Source organism: Cynocephalus volans, chromosome 7 (genome assembly GCF_027409185.1).
Source record: "Cynocephalus volans isolate mCynVol1 chromosome 7, mCynVol1.pri, whole genome shotgun sequence".
In the NCBI taxonomy this organism is placed as follows: domain Eukaryota; kingdom Metazoa; phylum Chordata; class Mammalia; order Dermoptera; family Cynocephalidae; genus Cynocephalus; species Cynocephalus volans.
Window position 1 is genome coordinate 50,936,036 of NC_084466.1, and position 6,416 is coordinate 50,942,451.

Consider the following 6,416-nt stretch of genomic DNA (forward strand, 5'->3'; position numbering starts at 1 on the left):
TTGAAGTCTGCTTCTTGGGAATCTAAGACACCAGGGAGAGCTGGCAGGCACATGGAGAAAGGAAGAGAAAGGAAATTTCATTTCCGTGCACAGGAAATGAAAGAGGACAGGAAAAGCACACAACCCAGTCTTTAAGTCATAACATTTGCCTACTAATAAACATATCCCAATAAATGCTATGTTCCTTCCATATTAACAGCTCTCCACCAAAAGAAGGAATGACTACAGAGGGGGCTCAATTGTTTCAAGAGTACCCAAAGTGTAGAGATAGTGCTTGGATAGAAGTTTGGTCCTTCCTTGCAGAAAAGTAAAAATAGAAAATGAAGGGGAATTATCTTCCCCCTTTTAAAATTACTGTTGTTGGATTCTAAGGAGTACGTATTTGCATTTCTGGAAAGCAGAAGATAACATTCAAAAAGTCTTTAAGGTTTTTACAGCAACTCATTCATTTATTTGTTTGTTTGTTTATTTTTAGTTTCATGTATTTATTCTCAGAACATACAAACTCATCTCAGAGAACAGAAAACAGAAATTTCACTCAGTGACTGAAAGATGGACACAGCCAGTTCACCCTGTCCCCACACTGACTAAAAAAATTCCCAGAAGGAGGGATGCCTAGAGTGCACAGCACTCCTTGGCATGGGGCTGTACACAGCTCTAAAGGCTCTCAATTTGTTTTATAATCAAAATGGGAAAATGGCTGTCAAAATGATAGTAAGAGTCCAAAGTCCATAATCATCATGGTGCAGGTTATCTAGGGCAAAGATGCTGCTGCAATTTACAGCTACACAGTCAAGTCTGTGCTGAAGGAGATCTCATCCAAGCAGCCAGGTTTCCAGTCATTCTGGGGGATAATGCCAACTAGCTGCCCCATAACCTGGCAAGAGCTGATGGCCCAGTGCAATCCCAAAGCCCCTGGAGTGGCAGTGCTGGGCCCAAACTTGTGGTAATTTGCTCCCTCTGCCTCCTACAGCATCTTCCTCTCCTTTTTGCAGCTCCACACTCAGGCCTCCACACCTGAGGGTCTGGGCCAGGGAGTTTGTTTCCTAAGCCCCAATAACCCAAGAGTGAGAACCTGGAAAAAGGGATATGAGAGTCCTGAAGAACAGGCATCAGGGAGCTTCAGAGCATGCCCTCAAACCCATGGGAAGAGTGCTGTGTCAGGCAAAGACAGTCTCTTCCCAGTGCTACTTGGTGAGGATGGTGCCTGGCTTGTGCTGGGCATCTGGGTGGTTGGCTAGCTCGGGGGGTGAGGGGGGCAGGAAGACACCAGGCTTTCCAGGATGGCTTGCTTCAGCTCATAGAACACAGCAGAGTTCTCTTTGGTGACGAAGGTAATAGCCACACCACTCTTGCCTGTTTGTCCCATGTGACCAATGTGATGGATGTAATCTTCAATATTTTGGCCATATCATAGTTGACAACCATAGACACATCTTGGATGTCAATACCACAACCAGCCACATCCGTAGCCACTGAAATATCCTTGGCCCCAACCTTGAGGTTGGATAGTGTAAACTCTCGCTGCTCCTGGCCTTTTCCACCATGCAGTGTGCAAGCATTGTACCCTGTCTTCTCCAGGGATTTGGCCAACACATCACAACACTTCTGGTTGACAAAAATGATGATGGGTGGATCAAAGCCTTGCTGCAAGATTGCCAGCAGCTTTTCCTCTTTTCTGACTCTGACATGAGGAAGACCTTCTGTTCCACACATTCATGGGGCTTCCCTGCAGAGCCAGTGTACACCACAGCAGGTCGCTGAAGATAGCTCCTTGCCAGATGCTCCATCGCTGGGGGCACGGTGGCCAAGAACATGACTGTTTTGCAGTACTTAAGTTTTCCTGACTCAAAGTTAGCCAAAATCTTCTCTGGGTCATCAGCCTCATCTGTATGTGGCTTCTGATTGCTGACAGGCATGTGCTCCAGGATCTTCTGGACATCTGGCTCAAAGCCCAAGTCAATCATCCTTTCTGCCTCATCCAGAATAACATAGGTACAGTGGCTGAGTACCAGGTAGCAGTTCTCCAGCACATCAATCAGATGTTCCAGGGTAGCGATCACAATCTCACAACCCATGTGCAGCCTGAAGCCTCCATCTTCTCTGGAGATGCCACTGATGACAGCCACAGTGTGGGGGCCTAGGGGTTTCCCAGACTTAATAGTCTCTTTCTCAATCTGCTGTGCCAACTCACGGGTGGGAGCCAGGATGATGGCATAAAGGCCCTGGTCTGGTTCTTCAATCCTGTCAATTTTGGGAAGCGTGGTGATCCAGACCAGCAAAGGGATGAGGAAGGTTGCTGTCTTGCCACTGCCAGTCTCAGCCACATTAATGATACATTCTGTAGCCCAGTGGGAATTGCCTGACACTGGATAAGGGTTGGTTCCTTATAGCCACACTTACCAATGACCTCCAAGATGTGTGAAGGCAGAAATGAGTCCTTCCAGGATCGGATGGGACTGCAGATCTTGCCATCTTTAGTGGTGATGCTGTAGTCCTCAGGGAAGATACACCAGTCCCTGTCTGTCATCTCATCTAACTTCTTCTGGGACCAATGACAATCGTCCCAATGCTGCTTGGGTTCCTTCTTTTGAAGTTTGCATTGTCTTGCCTCCTCCTGCTCCTTTTCTTCCAGTGATCTCCTCTTCTCCATTAGGTCTCCATAGAAACGAGACTGCTCTCCTTTCTGCTGCTTTGGGTCAATGCCTGCAATGAAGCCCCGCCCCAACAACTGCACCTGCTGCCATTCTTTGTACAGGGGATTGTAGTCGATGGATGTGTCTCCAGATGCATCCCACCCAAAGACAAACTTGCGGTCACTGAGATGCCTTGCTCGGTGCCACTTTTTTATGCCACCCGGGTAATGCTCCTTAATGGCATGCAGTTCCTTGCTCTTATCCTTCTCTTCCCGGATCTACTGTTGCCCTTCCTCATCCTCATTTCCATTGGTCTCCCGCTCCATCCTCTCCCTTCATTGCCAATGTTCCCATTTCTGTGGCATTCCCAACATCTTCCTGCCCAAGTCTTGGAACTGTTTCCTCTTCCTCTCTTCTTCAAGCATCCTCTGCCGCTCTTCACCTCCTCCTGCTGCTGCTGCTGCCGTTTTAGAGCTTCTGCCTCTCTTTCTGCTTTGGAGAGGAACTTGGGCTTAGCCTCAGCTTCTTCCTCAGCCTTTTTCTTGGCCAGAAGTTCCTTCAGTGATAATGGCTGGGCCTTGGGCATCATCACCATGTTCATCCTCTTCATCCTTCTCAGAGCCTCTGTCCTTCTGAGATTTAAAATCTTTTCCCCAGCCAGGAGATAAGCTGGATCATTTATGGTCCTTGTCCTGTCTGTGCCCATCCCTGTCTCGATCTCTGTCCTTCTTATTAGGATCCTGCTCCTTATGTCCATCTCCTCTCTGTGCCGTCTTACTCTACCTGCAGACTTGGAAGCTGAACGAGTGAGAACGGGAGCCAGAGCAGGAGTGAGAGAGAACGGGAGCGAGAGAGAACGGGAGAGAGAATGGGAGCGAGAGAGAACGGGAGAGAGAACATGAGCAAGAGAGAACGGGAGAGAGAACGGGAGTGAGAGAGAACGGGAGAGAGAGAGAACGGGAGAGAGAACACGAGCGAGAGAGAATGGGAGCGAGAGAGAACGCGAGGGAGAACGCGAGCGAGAGAGAATGGGAGCGAGAGAGAACGGGAGAATGCGAGCGAGAGAGAACAGGAGAGAGAACACGAGCGAGAGAGAACGGGAGAGAACGGGAGAGAGAACACGAGCGAGAGAGAACGGGAGAGAACGGGAGAGAGAACACAAGCGAGAGAGAATGGGAGCGAGAGAGAACACGAGGGAGAACGGGAGCGAGAGAGAACGGGAGAGAGAACGCGAGCGAGAGAGAACGGGAGCGAGAGAACGCGAGGGAGAACGCGAGCGAGAGAGAATGGGAGAGAACTCGAGCGAGAGAGAACGGGAGAGAGAACGCGAGCAAGAGAGAACACGAGCGAGAGAGAACGCGAGGGAGAATGCAAGCGAGAGAGAACGGGAGCGAGAGAGAACGGGAGAGAGAACGCGAGCGAGAGAGAACGGGAGCGAGAGAGAACGGGAGAGAGAGAGAATGGGAGCGAGAGAGAATGGGAGGGAGAATGCAAGCGAGAGAGAACGGGAGCGAGAGAGAAAGGGAGAGAGAACGCGAGCGAGAGAGAACGCGAGGGAGAACGCGAGCGAGAGAGAACGCGAGGGAGAACGCGAGCGAGAGAGAACGGGAGAGAGAACACGAGCGAGAGAGAATGGGAGCGAGAGAGAATGGGAGAGAGAACGCAAGCGAGAGAGAACGCGAGGGAGAATGCAAGCGAGAGAGAACGGGAGCGAGAGAGAACAGGAGAGAGAACGCGAGCGAGAGAGAACAGGAGCGAGAGAGAACGGGAGAGAGAGAGAATGGGAGCGAGAGAGAATGGGAGGGAGAATGCAAGCGAGAGAACGGGAGCGAGAGAGAAAGGGAGAGAGAACGCGAGCGAGAGAGAACGCGAGGGAGAACGCGAGCGAGAGAGAACGCGAGGGAGAACGCGAGCGAGAGAGAACGGGAGAGAGAACACGAGCGAGAGAGAATGGGAGCGAGAGAGAATGGGAGAGAGAACGCAAGCGAGAGAGAACGCGAGGGAGAACGCAAGCGAGAGAGAACGGGAGCGAGAGAGAACGGGAGAGAGAACGCGAGCGAGAGAGAACACGAGTGAGAGAGAACGGGAGCGAGAGAGAACGGGAGAGAGAACGGGAGCGAGAAAGAAAGGGAGAGAGAACGGGAGCGAGAGAGAAAGGGAGAGAGAACGCGAGCGAGAGAGAACGCGAGGGAGAACGCGAGCGAGAGAGAACGCGAGGGAGAACGCGAGCGAGAGAGAACGGGAGAGAGAACACGAGCGAGAGAGAACGCGAGTGAGAGAGAACGGGAGAGAGAACACGAGCGAGAGAGAATGGGAGCGAGAGAGAATGGGAGAGAGAACGCAAGCGAGAGAGAACGCGAGGGAGAGAGAACGCGAGGGAGAGAGAACGCGAGGGAGAACGGGAGCGAGGGAGAACGCGAGGGAGAACGCGAGCGAGAACTCGAGCGAGAGAGAACGGGAGAGAGAGCGGGAGCGAGAACGCGTGACAGACGGCTGCCCTGCCTCCTCTGCGTCTATCCCTTGAGCGACTCCGCTTCCTGTCTGTAGGTCGGGCAGACTTCCGGTCCTGGTCTCCATCCTGCTCTGTGTCAGGAGTCCGTGATGGCTTCCTTTCCTCCTTGGGAGGTGATACATCATGGTCCTTTTTGTCAGCCTGCTCTCCTGCCATCACCCCTGAGCCTGAAGTGCCCAACGCGGCCTCAGCGTCGCCGAGCAGTCGCCATCTTTCCCATTTCCTGGTCGCCGAGATGGCAACTCATTTTTTTCAAACATTTAAAAACTGAAAAATAATTTCTATCATAGAAAAGGGAATAAAAGGGGGAAAAAATGATTAAAGCCAAAGAAAGCAGAAAGGCATTCCAGCTAGCAATTAAAAACCAGGATATGGCAAGTCCCTAATTAATACAAAAAGGTAAGTTTTAAAAGTATAATTGTAAAGTCAATGTTTAAAATCGAAAACTCTTTTCCTGTGGAAACAGTTTCCCAAGGCAGCTCACTAAAATCTTCTTTAACTCATAATATAGAGTATATAACTGACCTTAGCGTTAATAAATACAGTTACCAGATGGTACAATGTTTAAATAGGAAAACACATTCAGTGATTTTAATTTGGAATACCAGGAATATACCTGCCTTCTGTGGCCTTGAAGCAAGCTCCTCCCATTTCCCTAAAGCCTGCCTGATACTATAAGTAGATCTATAGAGCTAACCCTGTAGGCATGGCATTCAGCAAGGGTATAATGGGGAATAAGATACAATCCTTCAGGAAGTTTAAAATTTAAGAGGACGGATAGCCAAGTAAATGGGAAGTTGCAAAATAGCCTGGCAGTGCTGATTGGGTATGCTAGAGTATGATGCTTTTCCCTCACTCCCATGGTTTCCTAACATGTGAAGGGGACACAACCACTAAAACTTCTGGCCTCTTTCTGTCCCTGTACTTATACTGTCCCTCCTCCCTTTAGGAAAGAGGTGTACTTAATCTAACTGATAAATTTGAGATAGACTGGACATGCTCATCTCAGCTCCATCCATTTTTTCCACTTGGAATACACAGAGACATCCTCTGCTCCTCCACCCTGTGAGATTACTCACAAGAGGAGATACTCTGGTCCAGTGTTGTGCATGGTTGGGTGAAGAAGTCTGACTAATTATGAGAGTTAGTTAGCAGGTTCACTTGGCCCTTACACTAAGCCACATCCTCTAATTTAGCATCTCCTATATTGTTTCTCTTGTTTTCTATGACAGTGAAGAATGGGGGTGTTTATGGTTTTGATTTGAATC

The 6,416-nt window shown here is 49.7% G+C and overlaps 1 pseudogene; it reads right to left on the reverse strand.

Moving 5' to 3' along the window:
- Positions 1 to 1,160: 1,160 nt before the first annotated feature.
- LOC134382787 (probable ATP-dependent RNA helicase DDX23) lies at positions 1,161 to 5,304 on the reverse strand (annotated as a pseudogene).
- Between the last annotated feature and the right edge of the window lie 1,112 nt (positions 5,305 to 6,416).